We start from the raw sequence: 19,653 nt of genomic DNA, 5'->3' as shown, positions 1-19,653 counted from the left end.
AGGTTCAAAAGACTTTAGGAGACATTGCAACAATGGTATTTTTATACCAAATGTTTAATAACTCATATTAAGGACAGATTGTTTACTTCCTAGTTTTAAGTTCAAAAAAAATTTTTTTAGGTTGAGTGTACATGCAAGCTACCTTGCATTATGGACTATTTTTTCTTTTGAAAAATTTTTGAAAGTGCAGAAGGAACTAAAGAAAAATACAATGAACATTCATGACTTCACCACCCATTATTGATATTTATAACATTCTGTCGTAAAAAGTATAATGTTGAAGTTTCCTTTGTGATTCATTGATTTTGCAAAGTATTTTTGTAGAAGTGGAATTATAGAAGTGGGGTCCTCATTAACTTACATTGTCAAATCTGTTTTCCTGAGGTGCAGTGCCTTGTGATGAGACCTGGAGCCAGTCAAACAGACAAACTCTGATACACCCTGTCTGTTTACTTAACCTTACTGTGACTACCTGAAGAATGAATACTTCAACATAAACAAATGGTATAATAACCACTGGTGATTACTATTGGGGACCTCATCAGCAATGATTTCATTCCTGAACTGATAGAAATATCTTTATTGTTTGGAGAGATTTGCCACTGCTGATAGTTATATAGGCTATTTTCTCATATGATGAGAAAAATATACACAATTCCTATTGTATTGTGCCAGTGAAGCCATATAGACTATATAGACTATAAATACAATTTCCCTTCTAAGTAGGAAAACATTCAGCAACTTTTTTTTTTAAAGGTAGTGGGCTTATTTCTAAATTACTTTGAAGGATGAGTATTTAAATGTTAACCTGGGTGCTAGCTCTCTGAGGGAAAGAAATAGGAAGATGAAACAGAGGAACATTCCTAGAAATGAGTGTGTGACCTATGTGGTCCTTACAGTAAATTATACTAATTCTACATTTATGTTTATGTGTTGTGATCCTATTAAGCTGATATAATTTTTCCATTAAGTGGGCAGGTTGATTTCCTGTAGTCCCCCCAGTTGCTTGAAGAGGTACATTGTTTTCTTGTGTTTCCATTACAACATAGAGACTAAGAGGGAATCCTCTGTGGTATTTTCACATAGGTTGTGAATCTTTTATCTGGTGGCTGTATTTGTATCTGAGAGGTGAATATTAATAGCCTCTCGGCAGCAGAGTGACTCTTAAAAAAGGGGTTTCCCTCTGTATGGGTGGATTAACCTTTCAAAATATATGTTCCTACTTAAACCACTTAGTTACTGTTTGATTCAAAGAGTCAGAAAGACAGCCTCTTCACGTCTCTGTTAGACCTTGTAGTACGTTTACCTAGGACTGAGCGGGACTTTCAGTATTGAACATGGTGAGTAACATAATGCTGTGTGCCTTTACTTTCATTTCGCTTGCTTATCAGAGTTTGCTGTAAGTTAATTTCTTTTTTAAATGCCTAAAGCTTTCATATTAAAATGCCTTGTGTGAGTGATTATAAGCTTGGTAATATTAGCAGTTAAGATATGGCTTCATGTATTCCAGGTGGGAAATGGAACTTATAAAATGTAGTAATGTGTGATGTTCTCCTTTAAAATTATGCAGCTCTTACCAGTTAGCCCCTTTGTCCACAACAGATAAACAAGCTTTGAAATGACACACTTAACTATATGGATGTCATCCGAGTTACTTTATTCTTTCTAACAATTTTGTAAGTAGCAACAAAATTTAAGTACTCATGTGAATAATTTTACTATGCTTTGCCCCTTTGGTGTATTATGGGTATTAATCCTGACTAAGCAATAATCAGTGCGAGGATTCCCACAGCGTGTACCACTGTAGCAGGTGTCTTTCATCCTGTTCTTCACAGTGTCACCTAATCATGTTGATGGGAAACATAAGATCTTAAAAAGTATATTTCTAAATATAAAGTCACTGGACTGCTTTATTCAAATAGTCAAATTTTTCAAAGGAAATTGAAGCATAAACTTCCTTGGGCATAATTTAAGTGCAAGCAAGCAAACTGACATCCAAGGAAAGTTCCTGTTAAACGCCAGAGGTGGACAAAGGGAGACTAAATGCCTGAGAGTCTAGGGACAATGTTTCATTAATCTAGCAACACTAGATTTCTGTCTTGGCCACAAAATTTCTTGCTGTGAAATGCAGAGGGACATCATTCTTAGGAATCTCTTCTTAGGTCATGCTCTGTTGTGAAAACTCCAAAAGCCTTCTTTTAAATGACAGCATCCACAAACCTGTCCCTGTTAGCATAAGGCTTACATAGGACCTTAACATTATGCGTGACAAGCAAGTATTTGTAGAACAGGTCAGTGTTAGCTCACTATTTTCAGATATGCTCTCCTCAATTTTGGGGGGAAATTTCTTTAAAAATAGGAATTGTAATATATTTTTAAAGTCCAGAAAAGAAGAGGAAACGTATCTTCTCATTTTCTCCTTTCTTTTTCACTTCTGTCTCTGTCTCCCTCTCAGCTTGTTTCTATTGTCTCTCCACTAAGTCTACATTTCCATTACTATATTGTTGGCTTCCAGGACAACTTTTCCAGTGAAATTTGTGGCCCCTGGACCATTTCCCAATTTTAATGAGGTAAATGACACATGAAGGAGGAAAACATAATAAATACCATGGGAAATTGAATGTTAAATTCAATTCCTCCTGCCAAAAGAATCTGAAGCACATAGGTGCCAAAGGGACCTATGGAATAACATAGGACAGTCAGGCATTCTACATGCCTAGTCAGTTGAGGTCCCTGGCTCTTGACCGTGGGGACTCCTGGGTGGGGAGAGGTTAGGCCTCTTTATCCAGCCAGTGGGGGTCAGGGCGGGGAGGAGAGCCAAGATGCTTACTAAGTTCTTCGTCATTGAATACTTCCTGCTGAGGATAAAACTTCAATTTAAAAAGTGCTCTTCAATGCTTTATTTTTTTATCGCTTTAACTATCATTTTCTAAACTTTGCATCCTCATTAAGATTAGATAACGAGGATCCTTCAGAGGAAAACCTGTTAGTCACAGTTTTTCTCCCATCTGGTTGGAGTTGTGACAGTTTGAACCTTTCAAATATTGTTTTCATGAAGGATGAAGGACTTAGAATAAAAGAAACATAATTTACACACATATGTCCTCAAGTCTTTAAGAAAGAGGCAAAAATTAAAAATGTATTTCTACTTAAATTGCACAGAGCATGAGTAAAAAATTAATTTTATTTGAAAACACTGCCAAGATTAAATATCCCCACCATTTTAAAATTAAAACAACATATGGGTGAAAATTATTCTAGCGGCCGCAAAGCAGTTTCAACAAATGGATCCTTTGATTGATCTAAGAACGTAAAAAACCTTGGATGGCAGAGAAATAGTCACAGTGGGGCAGTTAGTACACAGTTAATAGATTATTATGGTAAGTAATCAAAGTTAATTAGTCTATGCTTTTGTATAAATTCTGCAAGAGGAAATATATTAAGCAGCATAATTCATAAAATACATTTAAAGGTAAATTATCCCTTTAACAGTCTTAAATTACAGCGTACTTTACAAATATGGTGAAATGTTTCCTTTTGGTGTGAATAAATATTGATAAAGAGAATAAGTTATGTTCTGGTGACTCTGAAACAGATTGTACACTTACAAGTTACATCAGCATATTCTTTAATAGATGGCCATATTCACTTTTTCTCTTTCAACTTTAGAGAATACATTATCATTTTTCACAAACTCTTTACCAGGAGAAGGTGTTCAAAAGTCTTCTGGGAAGATAACTTACATTTTTTGAATTACAAAAGGAAAAACAGCCAAGGATACTAAATTAAGCAAAAAAAATTATCCAGCCTAACACAAAGGAAAATGTGCTTTCCTTTTGAATTTTCCTTGAAGAGACGAACATAAAATGTTGGGATAGCATCAAAAGAATCAAGTTTGAGTTATAATTGAAAAAAAATGAGTAGAAAGATTTTCAACTTTAAAGTGTTAATGTAGACAGATTTTATCCTACTTAGATATGTGTCAAAAAATAAGATGAATTTCTAATTAGAGATTGTTCTGTTGCTTGTTTAAAAACAAGAAGAAAATATCAAAAAATATAACTGTAAACATTAACATTAAGACTAAGGTAATTCGTCTGAGAGGATCTTAAGTGTCACATGTAAAAACCAAAGCTTGGATTCTGTAGCTAGAATCCAGGGTTCAGGAGTCAAGCCTCATCTCAACGTTTCGTTACTAACAGAAAGCATTTATCATAATTCCAGGGCTGAGCTCAGTCATCATTAATTAATTTTTATTATAATTAAAGTCTTTCATTTATTTCTATTTTAGTCATACTGAGATAGCATAGTTCTTTACATAACATTTACTAAACTGGAGATAATCACCTGCTAATATTCCAAGGTGATCTTTTATGTAGCCAGGGGTATTTAGAGTTATGGCAATTGCTTGATTTTTAAATATATTTTTGAATTTATTTTTATTGAAATCATATACATATATAGTTTAAACTCAAACAGGCCTCCAAAGCTTACCATTCAGTGTTTATTTATTCTTTTGAGAGAGAGAGGGGAGAAGGGGCAGAGAGAGAGGGAGAGAGGGAGAATCCCAAGCAGGCTCAGTGAGGTCAGTACATGGAGCCCGAGGAGGGGCTCAAACTCATGAAACCGTGAGATCGTGATCTGAGCCAAAATCAAGAGTTGAACGCTTAATAGACCAAGCCACCCAGGTGCCCCTATATTTTATTTTTTTAATTGAAGTATAATTAATGTCTTATACTAGATTCAACTATATAATATAATGATTCAACATTTCTATATATTGCTCCGTGATCTCCACTATCAGTGCACTCTTAATTCCCTTTATCTCACAATTGCTTGCTTTTAATAATAATAACAATAACAACAATAATAATAATATTTTGCAAGTATAGTCTCTGATATGGCTTATATTGCTAAAAATTTGGTGCAGGTCAGAACACATTCACCTGAAGCCAATTCCCATAAAACAACACATCCGTAATCTCCCATTTTATGGTTATCAGCAAAAGCATCAATTTTCACAAACAATAACATATGTAATAACATTCATGTTCCATAAACATTACTTTCTCTATAGGCTTTCCAGTGAGTTGTAGATATTAAACAAGAATTAAATTCCACCATATTTATTTGGAACTTACTGAATAGTCACTCTGATAGTTACTCTAGTACTAAATAGGCACTCTAATAGTACTGAACAGGTGACTCAAGGCAGATGTCCTGGTAGTACAGGTGAATTGGAAAGACTTTCAAATCCAATCACTTGTTTAATATTTATGTTCTTCCCTTTGAAGACAGGAAGTATTATCCTTCACAAATGAGGATATTAGGGCTCAGAGAGTTTAAATAATTTGCCGCAAGTCACAAGTCTTATTAACTGTAAGAGATAGATTGGAACACACATCTTTTGACTTTTAATCCGATCCTCTTTACAACACACGTGTTTAAAAAGGTGAATTTATCACTTAGGGGACCTCAGTGAAGTTCTTCAGTAGAAATCTACAGTCCAAGAATAGTTCCTAAAACTAAGCAGGAAAAAGACCCAGAGTAAGCATATACTTATCTTGCTGCAGAATGAGGAACTATTATATGGATAAAAAAATCCTCTCTATAGGGTAATAATTGGGTATTGGTTATATTTTGGTGAATCATTAAGACACGTGCTTCATGAGTGATATTGCAATGTATATAATCCTAGGATGACCAGTTCCAGAACACCTAAGTACTAGAAGGGCTCTTAGCCACTCTAGTCACAATCTCTTCTCATTTCAGAAATGGTGATAAACACCTTATCCAGGAACAAGCATGTTTAGTGACAACCTTGGTGACAGAATCTTGGTCTCCTGATTCTGGAACCAACTGGTTCAGGAACTTTTCCAGTTTCAGTGTCCAGATGTTAAGTTTTTCACATAGAAGTAGCGCAGGTGGCCTGATATGACTGAGCAATAGAGAATCTGTGATGGCAAAGAATTTTACTTTAATGCTATAAAACAAAAAAGACTTCTTAGAAGGAAATAGATGATAAAAGTCCCCTGATTTGACACCTTTCTCAGAAACATGAAATGGAAAAAAAAAAAAAAACAGCAGTTCTTTTGGGTATTTCTTTCTTTTGGTTTAGCCAAACGATGTGTAGCCAAAAATCTTTCTTATTCTTAATTTCCCTTGAGCCATTACTGTAAATGAGAGTGGTGTGTAATTTTCCTCTCTTCCAATTTCTTCTACGCTGCAATCAGTCTTAAGTATCTGTGAGATATAGGAATCTTGCCTGTTAGAGGATATAAATGAAGAAGATCTAGAACATATGCTTAAATTTTTATGACATTATCATATTCTTAAAAACCTTGAGCATTTGTCTAATTTGGGATAGAAATTTTCTGAAATATTTTAATAGAACATTAGGTTTGTGCTTATAAATTTAGGTTGGTTTTATAATCACCTGATATGTTTCATAGTTCCTGTTTCCCAGCTAAGTGGATTCCATTTTCTTTTTTTAATTTTTTAAAAATTTGGAGATACAATTACTTTGATAGGGAGCTGTGAGGCTAAAGCTTCTTGAACATAGAAACTGGTATAACGAGTAACTTAGACAAAGCTAAGGTATTATTAGGAAACCATATTCAAGATTCTGTATGAAAAATGTTAAACTTCCATGTACAACTAACTGCTGACATAATTAATATTCTTCAATTCATTCACTGAATGTTGGTGGAACATTTACCATATTACAGGCACTGGATTAGGTACTACAGATTCAGTTTTGAACAAGAAAGGTGTAAAATCACAAAATTTACAGTCTAGTGGAGAAGAATGGCCTTAAGCAAATAATTGCTCACACACCAAACTAGGGAAATTACAATTATGATAAATGCCGCGAAAGGAAGGTGCATAGAGCTGTAAGCGTATATGTTAAAGGAATTTGTATAATATGGGAAGTCAAGAAATATTTACTTTAAGGAGAAGAACAATCTAAGAAGGAACAGTTGCTTCAAAGATTATAGCAGATGGGAGCTTGGCACCTTCAAGAAACTGACAAAATTATCTTATGGGTGATAGAGAAGATGCTGGAAGGTGATGCTGGGGAGGAAGAGAATGGTTATCATAATGATTGAGGGGTCAGTGATGTTAAGCATTTTGCAAGACCAGAACTGTTCCCACACAACAAAGAACCATCACTTTCTATATCCAGTATGTAACCCATTTAAGACATGCAGAGCCCTTTAGCTATGACAAGGACTTTGGTCAGTGTAATGGAAAACCATGATGGTGTGTTTATTGTGGGGGTGGAGAAAGGAGAGATGATAAGGTCAGATGCATATGTTGAAAAACAAACAAAAGAAAAGAAAACAAAACAAAAAACTATGCCTACAATGTGGAGAGCAGATAGAGGGGAGCTGAGGGAAGAGGCAGACCAGTTAAAATGATACTCTAGTGGTCCAGGTAAGAAGGAATGCTTTTACCAGTGGTTTGCAGCATTGGAAAAAAAACCTATAAAATTCTTGAAGTTATTTCTTATCAGCCAATATAATAAAACATTAAGCATAAGGAAAACTTCCTTTGGCCCTTTAGCTCCAAAATTTATTCTCGAGCTTTGTATAAGTCACTTAATTCTACTTTAAGGAGAGCCAAACACAGAGGCAATAGCACTCCTCCCTTTAGCATTAATCTAGTAGTGATCCTGGTCACCATCCCATGCTGACAGTAGATATTTGGCAGTGATAGTCATGGTCATAGAATTTTAGAATTCAGGGAATATTAGATCTAACCCAATCAGGCCTTGATTCTACAGAAGACAACTGAGACCTAGAGAAAATTATTATGCTTAAGATTTCACATCTAGGCAATTTAGGAATTGGGACGAGAAAAAAAAAAAGTAAAAAAAAAAATCTCATGTGGTGCTTCCCCCCGCCCCATATTTCTTTCTTACTAATAATAACAAGGAACTTGAAAGTGTTACACATTACTATCTGCATATTGGCATCCAATAAGCTCATACTTTAGAAGTTACAAAAGGTAATGAAAAAACACTCAATAATTGATGAAAGAAAATGGAACATTTTTAAAGAGAATTGTGTTTTGTTTATTTTACTTTTTCTTTAAAAAAATAAATTTTAAAAAATTTTAAAAAATTTAAAAAAATTTTAAAAGAATTTTAAATTTTAAAGGACATTCATTTACTTATTCTTCACAGGTCCCACCACCAAGTGTCACCAATTTATGTTAGCTTCCTGACTCTGCACGATTTTCCCACTCCTGACTAGAAGTATTGCTCTTTTTCTTACCTCCACTTAACCAGCTCAGCATGGCTTAACCACGCTGTCCATTCTCTGTGTAAAACCTACAGCCTGGAACTCAAGGCTGCTGAAAGCTATTCACTTATTTTTGCCTTGAAAGTTGAGTGGTACGTTATACCAAGAGCCAGCCTTCTTTGTTCCCCTAAGTATTTATGACAGTCTTACTTTCTTCCAACTACATACTATAAGTAAAATTAATATAAGCCAATGACACAAGAGTACAAAAAAAAGATACAATAAACGCTGTTCCTAAGCAAGCTAACTGAAACATCCAGTAAAGGTGAGTTGCCAAATTTAAATTGGATGTGGGTGAGAGAAACATAAAAGTTTAGACATATATCATAAAAATCTAAAAGCATTGTTTTCACATAGCTTTGTAAACGTCTTGAAAATCTAATTCCCTTGTAAAGAAACTAAAACTAGAATTCACAGATTTGTCGTGGGCCAAAAAGTCAATGTGGAATACTATCAGTAGACTCCTACCTGGAAATGAGAGGTTGGCAATTGAAGTGCACCTGGGTATTTTAAGTTACACTAAATTAATATGGTGTCAATACATTAATCTTCATGAGTCCCAGCTTTAACTAGTTTTTTGGTCAACTGACTACCTGTAGATCTCTTATGTGATTGATAAGAAAGCTTTTTTATGTATTAGACACCAAAATTTCATTTCTAAAAAAAATCAATATTATTTCTTTTATATGTAAGTATAAGTATGTATGGAAGCATATTTTCATATAAAATATTTATTATTTATCATATATGTAGGTATAAGAATAGTAATTTTCATGATGGTTTAGTACTTGCCTGGAGCACTTCATCCTAAACGTATTGACTCTGGTTAACACTTGATTTTGAATTTAGTATAGGTGGATACTGGAATGAAACAGAGTTTCTAGTTAAGAATCATGAGTTCTAAATTCTATACCCCAGAGGAAAGAGCACATTATATAGATAAAAATTCCTTGTCAGCTTAAATCTTTTTTCTGTCTTAAGTAAAGCTTTCATGCCTTTGATTACACATGTATTTTCATACATTCCAATGCTATAGCACAGGCTTGACCAGTACAAAAACTTCTACAATGGTAGAAGAATTCTTTGGCAATTTTTAAGGTGACATTTTCAAGGTCTGTGAAACCTATTTTTGCAGAGTTGACTATTACTGGTATTAGTCACATTCTAGTCCTTGAATTTGACTTTAGAAATCCAAGCGTATTAAAAGCTGTCACCACAAATGGTGAAAATCTCATAAAACTTGGTTTACTTCCAAAAGTAAGTTTATCCTCTAAAGTTGGGTTATTTTGGAACTGTGGATTGTGTAAACTTCTGCTTAAACAATCAAACAACTTATGATCTTCACTGATTTACTGAAATCCATCCAAAAATCCGGGACACCTTTTGGTTATGTTAAACAGAGAGCAACAGATGCTTTTTGAGCAGGTGAAAAAAAAAAACAAAAAAAAAATTCCTTATAAAGAGGAGTAAGAGAGGGGGAAAGGAAGAGGCAGAGGAAAGTAAACAAATGAGGGAAACAAAGAAATGTATTTGCCGTTAGCTTAGAGGATGCTGTCAGTCAGTTATTTTCTATGGTCTTTAACTGCAAATCTTTTGGTTAAGATTTAAACTCTAAATCTTAAGGTTAAGAGGGTTGAGGTACCCTATCTTTCCTTTATCTTTCTACTGTTTGGTTTTCAGATACAATTTGGTGTGATGAAAGTCCACCATGTTCTATGTCTAACTTGGTTGTCCCATTTAGAATGTGTTTCAAATACTTAAAATGTTTAGCAAGTAGTAAAATAGTAAAAAATACATAAAAATAGGAAATATATGCATAAATAGTAAAAATATTTGAATTACACATTTTATTTATTTTTTTTAATTTGTAAAAATTCTTTTTAATGTTTATTTTTGAGAGAGAGAGTGTGTGAGTGAAGGAAGGACAGAGAAAGAGGGGGACAGAGGATCCAAAGCAGGCTTCATGCTGACAGCAGAGATCACGATGCAAGACTCTAACTCAGGAAATATGAGATCATGACGTGAGCCCAAGTCAGACGCTTAACCAGCTGAGCCACCCAGGTGCCCCTAAATTACACATTTTATAAGAAATCAATGAACAACAATCAAAGGTAACTGCAGTGTGCTGCCGGACTTGGCACTTATGACTGCCGTGTCTTCTGGTTTGTTGTATTGGCTTTGCTCTGGCCCCTTTCCATGTCTCCACACTGGCCAATAAAAATTCAGGAAATCCATTCCCTCCCTTTTAGATCAGTTCTGTGCTTCTGCTCAGTGAAAAACCATAGAAGAGAGAACTTCAGTAGAATTCCTTATCTTACAGTTTCATGTCACCCTGACTTGTAATTAGTGGAGATGAAGTTCAGAGGCACACAAATATTTGCTAAGTCTTATGAGACTTCAGAAATGGTTCATTTTCTCTATGATTAAAACAAATGAGGTGCTGGAGTTAAGAAAGGCACCGTGTCCTTGGGGTTGGCTTGATTTTATTTGCTTCCACTTGAAAGAGAAGTCCTTTAATTGCTATCTTTTTCTGATTGTCTTCTCTGTCTGTTCCATTGGAAAAGTATCTCTGTCTGTGGAAACAGATCAACTATTGGAAGTTATAATATGGTTGGGCTATTAGCTTTTTTGATTATCACTACTTGATATTTTGACTTCCTAAACAGAATAATTACAAGTGTAAAATCTCAGCAGATGAAAAGTTTCTTTAGAAAGGAAATACAATGTTCGGTAAACTAATACCTTTGCGATAATACCAGTCTTGTGTGTTTGCACTGCCTCAGAGGTATTATCTGTGAATCTTAAACTAAAAAAATCTAAATCTGGAAATTTACCCCTCCATATGCTGTTTTGGGGGTTGTTTACCACCAGAGTTAGTTCAGTTAATACAGTATCCTTGCCTGAGAAATATATATTTTATTGGGTTTCATTCATAATGTGAAATTTTTGTATGTTACTTTCAAAATATTTTAGTATTAAAATGAGATCTCTCTTTATTTCAAACTTGAAATTTAATCTGTATAATGTTCATTTATAACCACAGTAGAAAATCATAGACTGTGAGTTCAAACGGCTTGACATCTAATCCTAGATTAGCCATTAATTAACCAAATCATTTGTCCTCTTCAGGTTTGTAAAGTGATGGCATCATAATTCTCAGAGTATTCTCTAAGGTCTCAAATTCTAGGACTCTCTGATACTCCAAGACTTCCTGTATCATTTCCAGTCTTCTGTGACATTAGTACTTTTTAAAAAGTAATTTTAAAAATAACGAAAGCATCGAAGACACTTTAAACAACTTTTTTTTTGCAAATTTATTTTAATTAATTAATTTAATTTAAAAAAAAATTCCAGACATTACAGTACAGGCACTTTCTGCAAGTCACTCTTTGTCAAGTAGCACCTCCTCTGTCTGCCTGTTCGATGCATTTGCAGAATTGTGTAATATTTCCAGAGTGCCATATAAAACAACTGGGCACTCTTGCAATATTGCATAGTTAAGAGATAGCTGGACTAGTTGGTGGTCCAATTCCTACAACAGTCCTGAAAGGCATTTGCTTTCATCTACTAACTGGCTACCATGGTGGTAACAGATGACTTTTAAACAGCTGTCACAAGCTGAAAACAAAACAAAATAAAAAAGCCACCCTCCCACACTATGAACAGACAGCTTGCCAATAGCTAAAACAAATCCTTCTAAGATCGTTTTAACAAACAAACTTTTTTTTTTTTTTTGGTTATTGTTATAATTAAATAGACACTCATAAAACTCAGACAAGCTGGCTTCGTGTTTCCCACAGACCTGAACCGCCTGAATTTTCTAATGGGATCACAGCAATTAGTGGTTTCCAGATGCATTTAAAATGTGTCAAGTGCCTACAGGGATTGGCTTTTAAAGCATACACAGTCTTCAAATGCTTCACTCTCAAGAATCTACTATAAGCCCCATGAGGTACTATGACGTCTATGTAATGTTAGACCGGAGTTTGGTGCTTAAGTTGCAATTAATAAGGAAAAAAAAGGGGAGGGGATTCTGTGTCTTACATACAGTTTTCTTTTTACCTCCTTCTTCTCTTTTAATGGCCACATTACCAGTTCCCTTGTTATCTGAAAATCAGAAATAACCATCAGCTCTCCTTGGAGAAAAAGCTGGAATGAATGGTGTTGGGAGAAGAAAGTTCTTGGTGTCCATGGGTCACGAGTCACTCCTGGAAAACTCATTCCTGGGCTGTAGCTAATTGAACTACAAACATGTCAGTCTAATAATGTTAACAGTTTATGGCACCTGTGTTGAAATGTCCAGCCTTCTTTTACCTGCTCCTGGACAATCTCTCCCTGTCACAAGACTCTTCTTTAACTGAAAGACTGAGTCTTTAATGTTTATACCCAGCGTTTTACCTTTGCTTGAAACTAGGCAGAAGGCAAGTTTGTGGTCTGTTTTCTCATAATTGGCAGTGCTGAAAACAAGACATGAGAATAAAAACATTTTTGATGAAAAATGCATTTAACGGGTGGTTTTTCTCCTCCAGTCACTGACATGGTTATCTTCCCTTGAGACACATCCAAGCCTCATGTCCTTCATATTTTTTTTTCCTTTTAGATTCCGTGTGGACAACGCATAAACAAAAACGAGAAACACGAAGAGAGACTGGTAATGTTCACCAATCAGCAAGAGGATTCTGAAAGGTAACCATGACATTTTATTTAGAGGGTGTGTGCCTCTCCTAGTAATGTTCTACTGGACAGCACTTCTGCTGTCAGAGATGATGAGTCTATTATTAGTAGACGAGAACCTATCTGAATCAAACCATATAGAGTAGATAAGAAAAAGAGGATGGAGAACAGTGTGGACGTTTTGAACACATTTTCTTTCATTGCTATCTCATGGGCAAGAATTATGGTAGTTTATGGAGGTTTTGCTTCTTCTTCTTCTTCTTCTTCTTCTTCTTCTTTTAAGTATTTGGTAAATTTCCCTTGGCAAGTTTGGACCTTAAGATAATTTCTCTTGAATAGCAGAAATGTTCTCCTTGAAAACAACTCTATTTTATTCATAAGGTGAAGAGGTAGCTGTATCTTCACTCCTCAGTTATAAAATCCTTAGCTCATGGATAGGGTGAGAAATTTACTAAATCCTTTACCAAAAAAATCCCATTGTCAGTCACTTTCCACATTCAATCAACCCCTTATGGCTTGTCTCAAGCCTCATCCTATTCGTTGACCTGTATAGTTATTTCTTCGACTTTTTATTTGGCACCTTTTGTGTGCAAGATATTTGCTAGCTACACGCAAAAGATGAATCAGGTACAGACTCTATCCTCTAGCTGTTTGCTGTTCGCAGGTAAAAACCCAGGCGCATACCTCAGGATAATATATATTCGGTGTTTGCCTCATAAGTGAGGCACAGATATGTTGCTCTAAACAATCAGAGGAAGGTGAGAATCCTCTTTGCAGACGTAAAGAGAAGCGTGAAGAAGGAGTTGTTTGGCCTAACTTCTGGCAAAAATAAGATGGGAGAAAAGATAAGAAAGAGAAAGAAATGGTGTTCCAGGTTGAAGGCGTAAATGTCCTCATAGGAAAGTTGAGGACTTTTGAAGGGACCAAGGGAGCAGTTAATTGCGGCTTCCACATCTGGCATGTAATACAAAACACATCCTGAGTGAGACACCAAATAGCCAAGAACTTATTCTGTAGGCTGAGGTTTCTCTGTCTAGAAAGACAAAACTTCTTTCAAGTAAAAGTCTATTTGAAGAAATAAGTCAGTGTTTCTCAAACTGGGGTTCTCATAAGCCCCTCGGTCTGAGGCATATGTCCAGGGTTCCGGATCTGTGAAAACCTATTCATGAAAAGGGGTTCATATGTACTTCCAATATGAGAATCATGACCACACACAAGGGCAGCCACTACAAATTTTGAACAGGGGACTGACAACAGGCGAATCTGGCTACAGTGTTTAAAACTGGCAAGGGGGAAGAGTAGGAGCTTGAACAAATATAGAAATGGTGATTTCTCTTATCCCTCTCAACCAGTATCTATAACAAACATTTTATCCTATAATTGTATAAATTTAGCATTTTATTTTGTACTACTCTTTATTATTCTACAACGGTGCTGGGTGTGTAAGTCTCGTGTCCTTGTAACATTTTATCCACTTCAAGACAAAGAACGTGTCATACAACAACATAACCTGCTTTAACAGTAGGTCTACAGACAAGCATTGATCCATTTCATACAGTTTTACAACATGTAAATGTTGTATAAATTTATATTTATATCACAGGAGTACTCTGGGGATTTCCTGATTATATCGACAACCTCTAAGATACTACAGATATTATAGAAGCATAGAATACAATCTATGATGCTGAATGATTTCTAGGAAAGATGATACCCATTCTCCGTTGGTAGAAAGGCCCATATTTGCCAACTTTTACAGTTTAAGAGAACGAAGAAAAGCGCAGAAAGGACAGAAGGAAAGAGGGAAGGAGGAAGTAGAGGAAGGAAAGAAGACAGAAACATTGTTTCTGTGTTTTGAAGATATGTATATCTTTAGCTTTGTCTTCAATATATCCACTCTATAAAGAGGTAGGGACTAATCTTTTCTTCAGGCAGAGAATTGTATGAACTCAGTAGCCTCTTCAGTCTTATTCTGTTGCTTCCTCCTGCAGTGCACATTAATACTGAGATTCTATTTACCGATGATGACAATTACACAGAATTTAGAAGTTAACATATTTTTTTCTACGGTAAGAAAAAAAATTGTATTTCTGAGAGAAAGAGAGAGAGTAAGTAATTTTAAATGCTCAAGAGGTAGTTTTCAAGTTAACCTTTTAAGGTGGCTATGACTCAGGGTCCAGAAGAAGGGTGACTGGATGAGGCGGACATTGTAGTCTGTTTTTGTCTCAGGCAAGTTGAAAAAGAAAGGTAAAAAAGGAGATGAGAGGCAACAGGGCAACAACAGAATAGTGAGTGCTGAGTCATCTTTTCTTCTTGCTTTTCTGCATGGACTCCTTTCTAATTGAACCATTATAAGTTCTGCAGGGATATAACTTTCCATCTTTTGAAGTACTACACATTCATATTATGGATGTCATACCAAGCTTCTTTTTCAAAGCGAAAGTAAAGAGTGGAGGAAACAACTCTGATCCCAGTGGGGGATTATCAAAGTAAATACAATATTTTATAGTTTTTACATTACCCTTTAACAGGATCTCAAAGCCTATTGTTTTAAAAGCAATCCCACTCAACATATTATGATCCTGGATTGGTCTTTGTTTTAAAGTACTTTTATACTGCCAACTCCTCATCTTTATTGTTTTTAATTTTTTTAATGTTTTTATTTACTTTTGAGAGAGAGACAAAGACAGAGCACGAGTCGGGGAGGGACAGAGAGAGAGGGAGACACAGAATCCGAAGCAGGCTTCAGGCTCTGAGCTGTCAGCACAGAGCCTGCAGCAGGGCTTGAACTCACGAACTGGGAGATCATGACCTGAGCCGAAGTCGGACGCCCAGGCACCCCTTGCTAGCTCCTCATCTTAATTGTTCTTTCTTTTTTTTTTTATTTTTTTAACTTTTATTTATTTTTGAGAGACAGAGAAAGACAGTCTGAGTGGAGGAGGGAAAGAAAGAGAGAAACACAGAACTCGAAGCAGGCTCCAGGCTCTGTGCTGTCACTCAGAGACTGACATGGGGCTTGAATCCACAAACCACAAAATCATGACCTGAGCTGAAGTTGGATGCTTAACCGACTGAGCTACCCAGGGGCCCTCATCTTAATTTTTCTAAGGTAGATGTTTCCTTGTCTTCACATTTTATTTTATGAATTATATTTTTAAATGAATTATGTGTTCAGAAAATTATAGCCTAGCAAGGAAAACTACTGTGATTCATTATAGCCTCAAATAGAGGTAATCTCAGAAAAATAAAGTGAATGGTAAATTCTCATGAAGTGTCTTTTACCTGGCCTTAAACTTATTCATGTTAGCACTCATTCAACCTATGTACTAAACACGATTGAATACAATCTCAGTTATTCGTTGCTTTCTGGGTACACTGTACTGGTTTCAGATGCACTTAAGGAGCTCCTGTGTCTTTCCACATATTCAAAGTGCTCAAATTTCTTTATTCAAAGCACTGGTGTACTTTAAGAAAATTGACCAATAGGGATGCCTGGCTGGCTCAGTTGGTTGAGCTCTGACTCTTGATTTCGGCTTAAGTCGTGAGCTCACAGTCGTGAGCTTAAGCCCTGTGTCGGGCTCCCTTGCTGGGTGTGGAGCCTGCTTAGGATTCTCTCTCTCCCTCTCTCTCTGCCCTTCCCCCCATCCTTCTCAAAGGAAGGAAGGAAGGAAGGAAGAAAGGAAGGAAGGAAGGAAGGAGGGAAAGGGACAGAAAAAGAAGCGATAGTTGCTGGGATTTTTGTTTTTTGTTTTGTTTTGGTTTGGTTTTTTTCCATATGAATACTACACTCCCCTCCAGATGCAGTATTTGGCAGTCAAACAGCTGCTGGCTATTAAGTGTCCCTTAAAGCTCCATTTTTTGCTCATAAAGGGAAGAGAAGTGTAGGGACTTTTATGGGGTGACAGGCAGATGTTTTTGTTGGAGCAAGACTATGTATGTGGTGAGCAAAAGCTAAAGTGATCTCTTTTATGATATCATCAGCATTTTTACAATTCCTTTGGCCTCTTTGTTTTTAACTGCCTTCTTACTTGACCTTAAATTAAAGTATTTTGGAAAGGTAGAATAAAGGGCCATTTATACAGTTGCTGTCCACATTACAGACAAGTCAATGGGACCATCTACTTTCTCAGACAAACAGAGATTATTCTCTGTCCATTCATATTGTTTCATGGGGTAGAAGAGAAATTGATCTTGAAGTGCTGAGTAAGTATTTTTAATGACTCACAGAACATCACACATCATCATTTTTTCTCATAAATTTTACTAATTCTTAGTCATGCTTTAAGCAGTTTCAGTATTAAAGTTCACAAAACAAATTTGTCAGTTTTTCATGAATTATAGATATTCAACTAATAAAAACCAAAGTCATACTGGGTTTCTGGACAATAGTCTAAGTCTTTTCTCTTTCTGAGAAAAGAAAGTGCTATCTCAACTATGTGTTTATGTGTAACACATTAAGTAAAATTAATGTTTATTGGATGGATAAATTCACAGAGATTTAAGCAAGGGACTTTTGGAAAACTTGTGTTTTCAGCGAGACTCTATAAAGCACGTTTTGGAAGAGGCTCTTCATGTAAACAACACCCATGGGATAAACATAGACTCCATTTTCTGAGGCCTAGCTTATATAGAATGCCTAAGAAGATGTCTGTAGCATATCTTCTGTTCTGCCTGTTTTTAATACCTCATACCTCCATAAATTCTTTGTTTGATTCCATGCAACAATCATTTGTAAAATTCCTACTATGTGCTAGGACGTGCTGGGGAGATGTTGTTGGAAGGAATACCAAATTAGAATCCTCCAAAGAATCTACTTATCAGTTCTCTGGGAAGGACTAGTTCTGCCTCTCAGCATGAAATCTGTGTATCTGGAAACTGGATCTGCCAGCTTTTATCTTAATAGAAATGTCTTTGATATTAACTGTGGAGAGACAGAGCTTGCTTAGAGGTCTATACCAGATCCTGGGCAGGTCACAGACAACACACAGCCAGCTGAATGAGTTATGTATAAGTTTTTCCGTTTGGCAACTCTTTCTGTTTGGCAGCTCTCAGAGTTGCCATTTTGTGCTGAAGGCTTCAGAATTTAAGCTAAAGGCATCTCCTCCAACGTGGTAATTAAATACACAGATCTTGTAAGCCAGTATAGTCAGTTTTCATGGCTCAAACTTGACACAGTTCAAAGCCAAATAACAGGATGGAAGGTACTGCATTAGCAAAATTCTGATTTTCAGCGCAGTTGGAAATAATAAATTCACAATTCCTTTCGTGCTGTTCAGACAGGAAGTTGTGTGAATACACTAAGTGATACAATAATGAAGAAAAAAAAAAATGAAGGGACTCGAGTTTAGAAAGTTCGGCTTGGTTTCGGCTTAGATCTTTCTCTTTTATTCCTTAATATAAATTGAAAATTTAAATTTAATATCCTCAGTAAACTGGGTTCTTTTCATCTCTGGTAGGCTTCTGCTTCGAAAACTAGCTACGTCTGTTCAAACATGGGTTTACTTTAGAGAATAGATATGTTATGTTCAGAATTTGTTTGCTATAAATTTTTACTCCCCACTCTTAGACATTTATATCATTTGCTAATTTGTATTTTGATATAATACTCTACCTACCACTTTGTATTCTGAATATACTGCTCTGTTAGGATTGTAATTACTTACATCACACATCACCTCACTTTCCAAGGCAACTGGACTAGAGATTTATTTTTCCGTTTCATGTCTAGAAAATATTCTTAAGCCAGGGACATCTGCTTTCTGAGCACAACTGCTTTCATTGTTTTAACCGTGTAAGACCCCTCATTCTCTTTATATTACCCGAGTGGTGTTTTCAATCATTGTGGAAGATACCAGCACATTAAAAAACAAAATAAAACTTTTTTTAAGATTGAAACCGTTTGGCTTACTTGCCTTTTAAAAATTGTTTTCATTTTGCTCTATACCTTACCACACTTTATTTTAGAACACAAGCAAGAAAAGAAATATAAATATTAGCAGCAAAACTTAAGTTTCACACCCTATGCTGTCATTATTAATACTTGAATGTGACATTGTTGGGGTGATTTTATTCATAATTGTACTCACACTTGTTTACTATTGTACAAAGCTCAGAACATCTTTACACATTCATGTCTAAATTTAGAGTAGGTTACAATCTACACGGAAAAGTATATGATTCTTGTTTATTTCCAACTGCTTCCAAGTCTTATCTGCTGAATAGTTAGTTGCTTCTAATAGGAAAAGAGCTGATCACAGTGAGTGGCGTGCATGGTAAGTGCCCTGAAAATGTTTGTTGAGTAAGGGGACACCTGGAGATTAATTTAGCCTGTAAGGTGGCTCTATTTTTATGCCAAGGGGAACCATTTTCTGGTCATTACAAAATAACCTGCCACCATGCCATCTTCTTATCCTCCTTGTCTTTTTCTTTCTATTTGAAAGTAGTTTTTATTTTCTAATTATAATATTAAAACATGAGCTGTAAGTCAGTTCTTTCCATGTGTGGTCACTCTAAGAGTTGCTTTATTTATGCAAAAGGCTTTACATGTTTAAAATACAGACAAAAAAGAAAGAAAAGAAAACTCAGGTTTAAACCTACTCTCCAAAATAACTACTGAATATTTCAGATCTCTCTCAACCTTTCCATTTTTTTTTTTTTTCTTTAAAAATAGGTC

This window comes from Panthera uncia, chromosome B1 (genome assembly GCF_023721935.1).
Source record: "Panthera uncia isolate 11264 chromosome B1, Puncia_PCG_1.0, whole genome shotgun sequence".
NCBI lineage: Eukaryota > Metazoa > Chordata > Mammalia > Carnivora > Felidae > Panthera > Panthera uncia.
Note: the sequence above shows the minus strand (reverse complement) of the source record.